The sequence below is a fragment of the Pteropus alecto genome, unplaced genomic scaffold, assembly GCF_000325575.1.
Source record: "Pteropus alecto unplaced genomic scaffold, ASM32557v1 scaffold20, whole genome shotgun sequence".
NCBI classification, from domain to species: Eukaryota; Metazoa; Chordata; class Mammalia; order Chiroptera; family Pteropodidae; genus Pteropus; species Pteropus alecto.
Genome location: NW_006436298.1, coordinates 15,423,778 through 15,437,044, shown reverse-complemented (window position 1 = coordinate 15,437,044; position 13,267 = coordinate 15,423,778). Strand labels below are relative to the sequence as shown.

Genomic DNA, 13,267 nt, shown 5'->3' with positions numbered 1-13,267 from the left:
TTAACTCTTTTATCTCTGAACATTGAATGAGATAAATTTCCAGCTGCTTTTCTCTACTTTTGTTATTGGACCAATGTTCTAGATAAATAATTAAGATGTAACCATTTAATACTTAAAGAGTTTGTAACAATCTCAGTACTGTTACTACAATATTACATTCTACAAATGTTATTCTTTTGTGTCAGATACCAGTTTTTAGTGACATCTCTAAGATACATAGTAGAAAACAAAATTGGTAAATTATTCAAGTTCCTGTCACTGTGATTTGGAAATGATATATCTTTATAGAACGAAACCTTATATTGGACTAGCTTTTTTTGGAAAAAAAGGTTCAATTTGTGTTGCTAAGGATTGCATTTGTATTTAATAATGCTTGCCTTTCCTCTGGCCACACCATTTTGAGCATTAACCAGAGTACCTCTACTGAAGCGAACTCTTTAGTTTATTACAGGTTTTTAAACTATTTAAAACAAGCCTATGTGTTTCTTAAGGAGGAATATAAATGAGATATGACTTTAGAGTAGTATTGGGGAAAATGTTAATATTTAACGTAGAGTGTAGACTAACTAACTGGTGTAGTAACCTCTGCAAGCCTCGCTGCTTAAATATGGATAAATATCTAGCATAAATTTGACCAGCTGTTGTTCTCTAAATAAAACTGCATTCATAGAATGAAAATAGCAAAATAGAACAATTACAGAATGATAATCTTATGTGTTTTTCATTTTTTTTAATGTCAGGTCTTCACTTATTTTAATTACCCCAAATGCAAACTGTGTTTTTATTGTTTTTTAATACAGCACTTTAAATCTAGTTTACGTTTTGTCTGTGAACTTGAACTGGAATCTCTTGTGTAACTTAATAGGTGATGATAAACAGTTTTCAAGTCTGCTTATATGTATACCATGGCGTAAGTTCTTTGAGCTTTGATAATAAAGGAGGACGACCTTTAGTAATTTTCATCGAGGAAAGAGAAACACTCAGAATATGATTTACAGGTTTTGCAGTAGAGCAGATATAAGTTTATGGTTAACATCTCTTAAGGTTCAACCAAAATTCAGTTAAAATTTCAAAGCTAAGCAGAATTTAAATATCTTAGCTAAAAATTGTCCATTATTGGTAATATTAATTAGATATTAAGAAAAGGATTATTTTAAAATGAGTCTGCTAGCAGCTCTTTCTGCAAAAGTTACTGAACTGAAAGCTGTTTATTTTTAAAGATTAAACTACTTGGAAAGAATTCTAGGAAACATCTATTAGACAGTCAATTCTAAGATTTCTTTAGTTTGGCATTTCTGAGGATGTAGGTAGAAGAAAGAGGAAGAAATAAATTCTTTTGAAAATTTCTGATAATATATAAAAATTTGTTCTGTGTGTAGATTCTGAACAGAGTGGGAGGCAGCTTATTTCTGACCTTAGCCATTCTGACCTTTTGATACACAGGCTTTTTGGGAGGCAGGGGAAAAACACAGGATTCTATGAAGAAAAACAATTAGCATTTTCTTTTATGGTTTTGTTTTGTTTTGTTTTGTTTCTTTTGAGCAGTTACCACAGAATCCTTTTATATAACCCAAAGGGCAGTGGAAGTAGTTTTAAGCCCACGGAATATTCACATATTCCTTTTGTGGTGGTGTGTGGTAGGGTGCAGAAGAGGATTAAGTATCAGTTTAAGCATCAGATGGACTGCCTCTGTCACGTAGTCTTACCTGGATGGGATGGTCGGCACTGAAGTCCACAGCTTGCCTGGGTCAAATACTCTCCCTAACCTTCCTGGCTCTGGAATTTTGATCCATCTCACCTGGAATTTGTGTGATATTTAGCTCCTGATTGGCCTCAGCTGTACCAATGGCAGGAGCATGTCTTCTTTCTAGCAGTCTTAAAAAATGGTCAGGCAAAAGGCTGCATAGTCTCCTGAATTCCCTCTGTGACTTAAAAAAGTTTAGATTCAAGTCCAATGTTTTCTTAATGCCTGTGCTGCTGTACCAGGCACTATCCTGAATGTTCTTACATGTTCAAATTCAAAATCGCCCTTTTGTGCTAGAGATAATAGTAATCTGTAATTTGTAATAGATTCCTTCATCTTAGTGATATGCACACCAGTCTAGTTTTATCTTAAATCAAAATAGAGGTTTGAATGAAGTGACTTCTCCAAGTTTACATAGTCAAAAATGAACAAATCTCTGTTTTGTGAAAAAGACCTATGACTTGTAAATAGAATATGTTTTACTATTCTTTCAAGAAACATTTATGGAGCGCATATGGTATATTCTCATTGAAGATACACATTTTCTTCCCTCTAGCAGTCATAATGTGGTGGGTGAGAGATGAAGTTATACAAAGTACAACGTGACAGCATTTATTATTGAGGTAATATTCCAGAAGAAAATAAAAGGGCGATAACTCAGTCAGGGATACAAACATCCTTCCAAAGAAGCAATGCGTAAACTGAATTTAAGAGCAATGTGCAAAAGCACCAGTGGTATATTATGGACTACAAGTACGTAGCTTGTTGTGCCACTTGGGGAATATGAAAACATAAACCTAGAAAGATGGACAAAGGTTAAATCCTAGAGGGTCTGCATTCTTATTATTATCTATTACCTACCTCAGAATTGAAGGTGAATATGTGTTCCTTTCTGCCTGACCTCAAGAAAAAAATCGTCCGTTGGTTTACATATTAACAAGGTTGAATATATATATACCAATCTTAATTTGGACCAGGAATACAGTAGAATATTCTCCAGAGACTTACCTGCGTAGTATATAAAGCCAAGGTAGCTAAGTCAAGTAATTTTAGGAACTTTTTTAGTAACTCATACTCCATCAATGCCAAAAGCAGCCGTGATTGTTAAAGCACACATCAGCACAATGAGCAGATGTGGTGCATTGTCTGCATTTCCTGGGTGTACAGAAAAGATTTCCAGTGAGCAAGGACTTAATGCTCTTACCAAAGTCTTTGAAAAGTTACTGGATCATAGGAAACAAAAAAACACAAATAGAAGATTCTTAGGGACTGCTCTTCCCTTTCTTTGGTATCCAGTTACAATACTTAATACTTGTTCAGAATATAAGTAGCCAAGTACAGCAAGTCCTCGAGTAACATTGCATTATAATGTTGATGAACTTAACTCGTTTATTTCAATTAACCTGTGGTAAAATTGGTTTCATTGTACTTAAAAGTCACAGAACAATATTAAGTGAGGACTTAAAATATATAATAGCATTGTGAAAATTGCGAATACTGCACAGCCTTGTTATTCTCAATTAGCAAGTTAACACTAGCCTCCAAAAATAACTTTATAATTATGTCATTTATATACTACCTTCCATGGTGTCTTTTACTTTGCCCTAAATTAATCCCAAAATAATCTGAAATGCCACTCCAATAGCAGAAAAAAAGGGGAGTATATTTCCTGTGATTTTTTTTTTTTTTTTTTTGCCTGTGGTTTTAAGAGTACAAAGGATCATCCTACTCTGGTAGTCCACATGTCCATAGTGTGTAATAAAAATAAAAATGAATTCTCAAGAGCCTCCTAGTTTTTATTGTCATATGAGTGAAAAAAAAATTGAAATGGCCATCTTTTGAGTAAACCGGAAAGAGAAATGTTTCTGTTTACCTACATAATTAAAGGCTGGTCAAGATTAGTTTGGGGGAGTTATAGGTTGTTGATTGTTTTGCAATTTAAAGCTGTTCAGTCTGTTTGCTATTTCTATGAGCCTTTGAGCGCCTAAGTGACTTGCTTCTGATAGTTCATTTCTGAACTCCCCCAGAAATGGTTAAAATCTGATTCTGAATCAAAGTGGCAGTTATTAATTGTTGACAATCATCCTATCTAAACTTGCTACTTCTAAGTTTTTCCATTTTTGTAAATGGTACAACTTTCCTTCTATAATCAAAACTTTCTAATCCACTAAATTCCTGTTTTCTCTCATATCCCTTTCTTGCTCCCACTAATCTGTAACTTAGTTCTATCACTTTTTACCTCTACAGTGCCCACCCCGGTTGTATGAGTTCATACTCACCGAGTGATTACATAATCCCACACATCGATTTCACATTTAGTTTCATATAAGCCCCATTCTGGGAACCCCCAGAGTACAACAAGGACTTTCTCCCCTCCAAAGACACAGGGAGTGAGTTATGGTGGAGAAGCCAGCATGCTGCTATTATTATTTAAACCAAGAAAAACACATTGTAGACAAGATGAAAGATCTAATAAAAATGTGTTCTTATTCCTGATTCTAAAACTTTAACAGCTGGGCTTTCCCATGTGGAATAATATTACATAAATAACTCAGCCAGGAAGCAGAGGGGCTGTGAAGAAATCCAGCAAAATGATAGATGATCTTGGATACTTTTAATATCACACCCAATGGAGTTACCAAAAAAAAAAAATTAGTGGTCATTGGAAGGTACTAGTGAGCTAGCCAGTGCTGGTATGATCAACAGACTTAAAGAACCTGAGTCATGTATTACTAATTCTACAGAAGTTTTCTTTCTATTTAAACATAGTTACACTCTATTCCACAGGGACTTCTGCTCCATCCAAATTTATCGTATTTTAATTAGTCATGAAAATTTAGAGAAGTTGGCTCTCAAAAAATAAACTTGTTGAGATTTTAAACGGAAGTAACTGAATTCTTATATTTACTTTTCTCGGGGACAAATATCACAAAGTGCATCCTATTTAGTATTCTTTTCCACATAATTTAGGTGTGTGTACCTCATGTTACATTTTCTTCCCACTGCTTCTTTCCGCTGAAGTATACATAGTCGCAGTTGTGGCATAAATGCCAAAGGCATTATGCAAAAATAGGAGTGAGGAATAGAACCGCAGCCTAAGGAAATGAATAAAGTTCTGCCTATATAATAGGAAAGTGGTGGGACTGAGCCACAATCCATGTGACAGATATAGAATTTTGGAGCAAGTCTCTTCATCTCCTTCAGGTTTGTGTTGGCCCCCACGTATATTTCTCAGCAGGTCCTTAGACAAAGAGCTCTTAGAAAGTGAAAATTCATTTTTCTCCAGGCATGTTCTCGGACATCCCACTGTGGCTGGAAGTTCTACTTTGTGAAATGTACCCAGGAAATCACCTTGCCAGAAGTTTTGTGAGAGCTCACTGGTTATTTCTGAAGAGTTACAGGAGATATTCTGTGATTTTAACAGTGGTTACTTCAGTAGGAAACACTCAGGGAGCATGTGCTTGTTATTCTTTTCTTTATCTAATCCTGAGATCGATCATTGCCCTTATCTATGAATATCGACTCACCCATTGGCTACATCATGCAAAGGAAAATATCCACATCAACTTGAAAGAAGAGGAGAAAAAATAGAAATTTACTTCTAGGCCTTTACTTATCATTTCCCTCAACTCTCTGCCCTCCATATGTTTTTACTTACTATGATCCAAGGAAATAGACCAATGTAGCTGCCCGCTAGCAGAGTCTGAGTCATTAAGCAAGAGATGCCTCTATTTTTCGTTCTTTAGTCTTCCTTCTAAGAGAATAATAACCTCTGAGTGACAATAACCTCCTGTGCTTGAGGAATGGTGCATTGAGCCCTTTCAGAATCATATGAGAGACAAAATTCCATGGCACCTTTAGTCTTCTCCCTAAAAGAATTTTTTAAAAAAATTTCTCACTACAAAATTTAAATCTATGAATTACAGAAAATTTAGAAAATGCAAGTACATACATACACAAAATAAAAGTTTCCAGTAATCCTACCAGTCCAAAATAATCATCATTATCTCTTCATGTAAAGATATCCATTCAAAGAGAAAATGTATAATTTATTTTTACAAAATGGGATAAAATGTTATTTGCTGTTTCATAGCCTCCCCATTTAATGCTATACCATGAATATCTTTACACAAATTATAGATTTTTGCTATTATGCCATTTTCAAATAACCAGAGAGTATTCCACTATAGAATACAACATAATATATTTAACCTATAGCATATTATTGGACAACTATATTGTTTCTACTTCAGAAATGATATTTTTTAAATAAAAGCACAAATTACATCAATATCCACTACAATTAATTTATATTACACATATACGTAAGTGAAACGGATGCCTTAGGTTTGCACTTAGGTCTGCATGAACAGGTTGTTTTGTTTTGTTTTGTTTTTTTTGTTTAGGATAAGAGGCACAGGTAGGCAAAAGAGTTGACTTCTTACTTTTATTATTTCAAGGGCACTTGGAAATATCTCCCCAGTCCACCTCTACCTGCCAACTGAAATTACACTCTTAAAAGGCTTAGCAGTCACATCTTATCAACCTTTAATAGAGTAGAGCAATAGTGCATTTTAAATCATTCTCTCCCCTACCACCACGACTCCTCAATGAAGTACCTTCATTCATTAGGTGGAGGAATCAGCTGCTTAAGTACCGCATTTGAATTTAGTTCTATTAAGCATTGCAGGATCCTGAGCAAAACTAAGATGTTCTCCAGATTGGGCAAAAGAAGTTCAGCATCTGGAAAATGAGAGAGACATAAAAATAGCAGACACAAGAACTTGAAAAGTAAGCTGAGGCTGTAGGGGTGCTATAGAACATTCAGACTGAACAAGGCACCCCTAGATGCAGCAGCCTGAATGTCACACAGTAATCTATATACGGACACTTTTGCTGCCCCAGTGTTTTAATCATTCAGGGTGCAGTGGGCCTGTACCTCTATTTTAATAATGGAAGTTGTAGATGGTCAATTTACAGAAAATTTTGATAGAATTCATTTATTTGTTCATTCTACAAAATGGAATATTTATGCAGCCATGAAATGTATATTGAAGTATTGACATGAAGGAATGCGCACAATCTATTAAGTGATGAGATCATGTTACAAAACATTTTTGCAAAGTAATCTCTTAGTGTGAAAAATTCTGTGTTTTATATTTGCACGTGAGCACACACACATTTACTGGAAAAGAGCTATAAAAATACATACCAGCACGCTTATAATAGTTTTCTCTAGGATGTAGGAATAACAGTGGTTTTTCTTTCCTTTTATTTTTTAAGTCTGTATTTTTATGGTAAACATATGATCAAATAAATGGCAAGTATGTGCATTTGAATTTCACGCTCTACTTTTTTTCTTCGTGCTTGATATTTTCAGACTATCAGACTCTTGTTGCAACTTGCTTTATTGATTTTCTCTTCTTTGTTTCATTCCCATGAGAATATAGAATGTCTTTGTCATTTCATCTCCAAATCCGCTGTTCTATCTCCCGTTCTCCTTCCACTTTCTCCCATACTTGCTTTCTCAAACTAGATGTTTCATATGAATTTAAAATATTTAAGGGTAGTCACTCCTTACTTGCCTTTGGAAATCCAGAATGTGAACAGTATTTAGTAAACTTTCATCCGTCATGTAAATTCTTAATTCTTTGAAGAAGCACAAATGGACTGAATTTACCCCCTTATGCCCTGACTTCAAGCATTTTTAACCATCAAGAAAAGTAAATCATTTAAATTTAGAACTGACAAGAAACAGACTCAGTTATCTCCAACATATATGCTAGAGAATAGCCTGCCAAAGGTTTTGTGTAGAGGCAGAAGATAATAAACTTAAAATGCGTATACTAGTCAATGAAAGTTTTACATATACAACAGAGTGAGTGATCCAAGTTCCAAAAATAAAAGCCTTGCATTGAATATAAAATTAGTACCAAGTAAATGAGTTTATTTTTTGAGTGATGAAATAATTCTCTTCCATTTTAAATGACATGAAATATATCTGTGATTACGTGGCATAAAGAAGTCGACTTTACAAATTTTCCTGATTCTCTGGTTTATGACAATAATGGCAAACATATCTCCATCTACTTTACACACTTTACAAAATATTGGAGAATTGGTGTTTATTATAGCATTATGTATAATTGAGGCTTTTGAAAAAATGAAGTATTTGACAAATTTTAGTAAGAAAATTTCTATATAAATGATTTTGCAGTAGTTGTGTATGGATTTGGATATTAAAAAGTTGTTTCTATAATCCTATTAAGAACTGAAACCAGATTAATGGATGGTAGGTTGAAGAGGCCTATTATATAGGAGTCGTGGCTAATGATTGAAGTCTTTTTCACCTAATGATTTATTCCAGCTTCCTCCCTAAGAGTTCTTAGGATATCAAAAGTATGTCAAAGTGTTAACAATTCGATAAGGAATAAATGTCGATGAGGCATAATTTATTAGCTTTAGGATTGTTGATGAACATAATTTACTGATTGAAAAACTTCAAGACCTAAATTCCACTTTTCAGGTATGTCACTTCTTTAATACCTACTGGAACTCCATCTAAAGGAATGGGAAAGCATAAAAGAATAATGTTGGGCAATTTTGATGGATATCTGATGTGGCCTGGCCATCAAAATGTAAATGTATGCTCAGTACTGTTTCTTTAGCAAAAAAAAAAAGTCAGCCTGATAGAATTCACAAGACATAAATGTCTTTCTATGGAAGTTAGATCCTTGCCCTCGACTCTGGCACTTTTGTGGAGATCACGTGTGTTTGTTTGAGTGATGTATTAAGTTGGCACAAGTTTCCTAAACGAGACCCTTTTGGAGTGCCAACCTAGCTTAGTCCTCCTGCTTCTTGGGAAACAGCCCCCTATATGGGGCTGATACTTCCAGGTGTGGATGACATCTGTCCAATGCAGATCCTTTCTTCCAGGAATTTGAAGTCTAGAATTAAAAGCTTGGAAAGATAGTGAGGCTTGGAGTAAGTGGGGTTAAGGTGCATTAATGGCAGCATTCTGATGAGGTATTCATGAAAACTCTCAAAAAACTTTCCTACTCTTTTTCTCTTTTTAAGTTTTTTCTGCTTAAATTAACTGAATTTTGTTTCTGTTATTTAAAACAAAAAATACTATATACCATGCATATTTCTTATGGAGGGCAGACCGAGTTTCAAATACATGCAAGTTATCCTGAGACTCTCACAATTATTCAGTATTATTTTATACCTACTAGAGGATCAGGAAGGACGCATTGTGCCCCTCCTAATAGCATCCTTCAGAACAGGTGGCTGACTGAATGTTTCCCATCTCCTAACCAGGATGGGGACAACTTGATAAAGTCAAACAACAGCTAAGTGATGCTTTTAAACATTGGAAATCTCCACAAGACATGACTTACGTGGCATCTACTCTTCTTATGACTCTAATTGTAATTATGTTTCTTATTTCTCAAGCGCTTAGTATATATTTAAGTTCTTTAACAAAGAGAGAGTTCCTGGAAGATCCCTCAAAGCATCCAGATGTTTCTAAATAAGTCATAGGTCATCTTTCTATAATGAGAAACAACATGTGAAAGGGAATCAAAGGATGCTTATAATTCCTGCCAGCTTGCCTTGACAATCCGTCCACTTCCCCCAACAGCCTTTTGGTATAACAGACTGGCAGAAACCATTTTATTCTGCCACACCACATTCATTAAATTTGTGGTAATTAAGATCATAGCAATGGTTTAATTACTTGTGTTTTTATCCCTTACTCCTGGGTGTAATGCCTAATTGAAGTATGTCCCATAAGAGAAAAAAAAAGAGGGAAGAAAAATTATGAAGGTTTTTGATGATTGCTTAAATCAAAGAATTTTGTAAAGAACCTTAATCACAGTTAACATTTGAGCACTCACAGTGCCAGGCACTGTGGTGGGGACTTTCAATGCACTATTTCTTCATCCATGGAAAGCATCCAACGAGATAGGTGCTGTTTTTTGTTTTGGTTTGTTTTGTTTGTTTTGTTTGGTTGTTTTGTTTTGTTTGTTGGTTTATTTGTAGATGAGAAAAATGAATGTTAGAGAGGTTTAGTAATTTATCCATGGTCACATAGAGTAAAGGCAACAGTGTTTGTGTTGGAACTCGTCCATTGAACACCAAACCTGTTTTCTTGAGTCTAATTCCAGACTCCAGATTACCACTTCTGGTTACCGTCAAACCATGATCCTGAAAGCTATAGATAAGCCTTACAGGTTCCTCAAACCACAGAAGGGAGAAAACGGTCAGCACTTTGGGCTTCTTTTTGGGTAGGAATTCTTTGGATTCTTCATAAGACTTCATTTGAAAAAGGGGTTTCATTTGACCTGAGGATCCAGAGTGTTTCAGAGATGTAGTTAATACTTGGTCAATCTGAAACAAGAATCTAAGCATCTTGATCTGTCTCTTCTTTTCCACTGAGCTTATTCCAGGATATATTAACTCCATTTGCTAGGATGATTTCAGGTTCAGATAAGAGGAAACATCACTCTTAATCTTTTCTATCAATAAAAGGGAATATATTGACTCAAATAACTGAATAGTCCTGAATAATCCAACAGATTCGGCTGTGGTTTGGTCCAGAAGTATAATCTACAACTGAATAGGACTCCGGTTGTTCATAATTTTCTCAGCTCTCCCCTCTATAGTTTTTTTGTTTTTTGCCTCACTCATTTCTTTCATCATAGCATTAATAGCTACAGAAAATTCCAGAATTTGTCCCCTTACCATACAGTCCACAGCAAAAGAAAGGTTTTCTTCCTCAGCTCCTGATGAAAAGCGGATAACTCTTCAGCAAAAATCTCTTCACATTTCATTGGCCTGAGCGAGGTCTTGCTCTCATTCCTAAACCAATGACCATGACAATGGGAAATCAGACGCTCTGACTGGCCTGAACTACCCAAATTACAGGGCCACTATCAGTGAAGGAAAGAAGGTTCCCAAAGGAAAATCAGTGTACACTTGCCAGAAGAAGGGAGACAACAATGCTAGTGAGACAATGATTCCTCTACATATGCCAAAGTATTTGCTCTAAGTAAGGCTGGAGCTATAGCTAATAGCTAGAATAACAGAAACAGTACTTTTTAGGATTGACAATAGTAAGCAAGCCGGCTCACCAGTAATTCAGTCAATTTGCTGGGGAGATTACTATTGGAAGTAAGTAAACTACTAGGCTCAGGTTTAACCAGAGAGCACGGTAGATGACAGACTATGCCTCAGACTGTGAGGATGAAAAGCACTTGTGTCCTCGCAGAACTGGGATTGAAAAACTGTGGCCCACAGGCCAAAATTAGTCTACAGTCTATTTCTATATGATCCACAAGCTAAGAATGGTTTCTATATCTTTAAATTGTATATATGTATATTTGTATATACATATATATGTATATGAATATTTTTTGACATGGAAATTATATGAAATTCAAATATCAGGGTCCATAAACAAACTTTGACTGAAAGATAGCCACACTCATTTATCTACATATTGTCAGGGGCTGCTTTTAAAATATTTGCTGTCTGGTGCTTTATAAAAAAGTTTACCAACTCTGATATAGAACGAGATTATGTGACTAGTCACATTCACGAGATTATGTAACTAGTCATAGTATTAGTAAGTGATGACTCCAGGTTGAGATCTAGATGGTTAGATACCAGGGTCAGACCTCTTCATGTCATATGCTTCTTAATTTTGTCATTTAGAATAATGAAAATGGTCTTGAAAAAAGAAAGTGACACATGAATACCATCGGTTTTGAAATCAATGATATACTTTTATATAAAATAAGAAGTACTTATAACTCCATTCTCTTCTTGACAGAGAGACTAGTTTCAACTAAACCAGACATGTAGCCTTTCTTGAATAATTCTAGAGGAAACTACCACCATTTGTGGCCACCTACTAAAATCTATTTCTTTGTTTTTGTCCATTTTACATAAATTTAAAAAGTAAGATTTTCTCTCTCTAACATTTTCAATGACTGAAGTCTTTGAATTTTGCTTTACTATTTAGATTGTAATTCCTTATGCTTTTGGTATTTTCTACATAATTGTCAAGATAGTTTACTTTGTTCTACTTTTACAGAACATAACACATTTTATTTCTTTTTTTCTGATTGGGGAGGCTGAGCAGGAAGGGAAAAATATATGGAATGAGGAAGGTAGGGGAGAGATGAGGTGAAACTAACATCAGGAAAAAAGTAGAAAAAACAAAAATGATTCTTGGTACAGCAGGATATCAAAACTAGGCTAAAGACACCTAATACCAGTGATCTGACCTTTCTATGTTAGAAAAACAAAACCATGTTGAGATGTGATAGACACTTGAAAGGTACAATTTGCATTTCAAACAATGTTTTCCATATGGCGCACATGTCATCCATAATCTTTACAGGTTTCCAGTTCACTGCTCAATGAAATTCACATTTCCGGTTTCAGTCCATAAAGACTAGAACTTATAGTTCTACGCACCTTAAAAATGCATTGATAATGTACAAATTTTATTTTTTATTATATTTTACATGTAGAATAGAGATTTAATAAGAATCAGCACTGATTTCTGAAGGATGAAAATTGTCAAGGTAATCTATATGGCTAGAATAAAGTAGCTGACCTAACAAATCAAGGGCAAGTTAGAGAAAATTTTGCTTTGTGTTGCAAAGTTTCTGATTCTGTACATTAAATACACTGAACCAACAAATATATGTGGAGAATGTCACACAACTTTAGCTGACTGTATGCAGAACAATCATCGATTGATTGGATTAACTTAGAATATTAGAAAAAATACAACCTTATTATACATTGAGTTCTTGCAAAGTTGGAGTATGGACAAGATTAATAACTTTTACATTTTCTTGGTTCATAAATCTCTAGGAAAGTTGATAAAAAGTTCTTATGAAATATGAACCTACCTATAAATAATAAACTACAGATTAAAAATTTCCAAACTATATGGATTTGGAGGTTTCTTCTAATTCAAAATTCTTAGATAATAGGATCAGCCGATAGCTTATCTCATAGCTCTTCCACTCTGGAGAACTTAAACAGAGAGCTATTGAAATCCACTTTTCCAGAGACCTAACACTGATCATTTTCAGGACATTGTGCATTTTCAATTAATTGTAACTTTTTATATTTTTTAGTTTCTTAAACAAGGGATAGTTGATTAGAAATAATTAATTGATTAATGGAACTTATTTATCATGTGCTGATTCAATACTGGATTTATGATTGTAGCTTCAGAAGATGCATTTCACAACCTTTATTGGTCATGCTTGCAGTCCACAGAGATTTGAAGCCCTTTAAAGTTATCAATGTTAAATCTTTTTTGTACTGTACCCGAGGGCAAACTTGGCTCTTCAAATAACTTCACTTTAGTTGAAGGAAAAAGACAATAAACAAAGTGACAATGATATTCAGAGAGATTTAGTTTATTTAGGGATGAATGGCATCCTGGCACTTACTTGTTCTAATTGCCTGGTCCTAGAATTACTTTGATTTCTGAAA

General features: G+C 34.6%; 1 protein-coding gene across 3 annotated transcripts in view; it reads left to right on the top strand.

Moving 5' to 3' along the window:
• Positions 1–13,267, top strand: part of TMEM167A (transmembrane protein 167A) — a 61,349-nt gene that overhangs the window by 17,181 nt on the left and 30,901 nt on the right. The window lies entirely within an intron of this gene.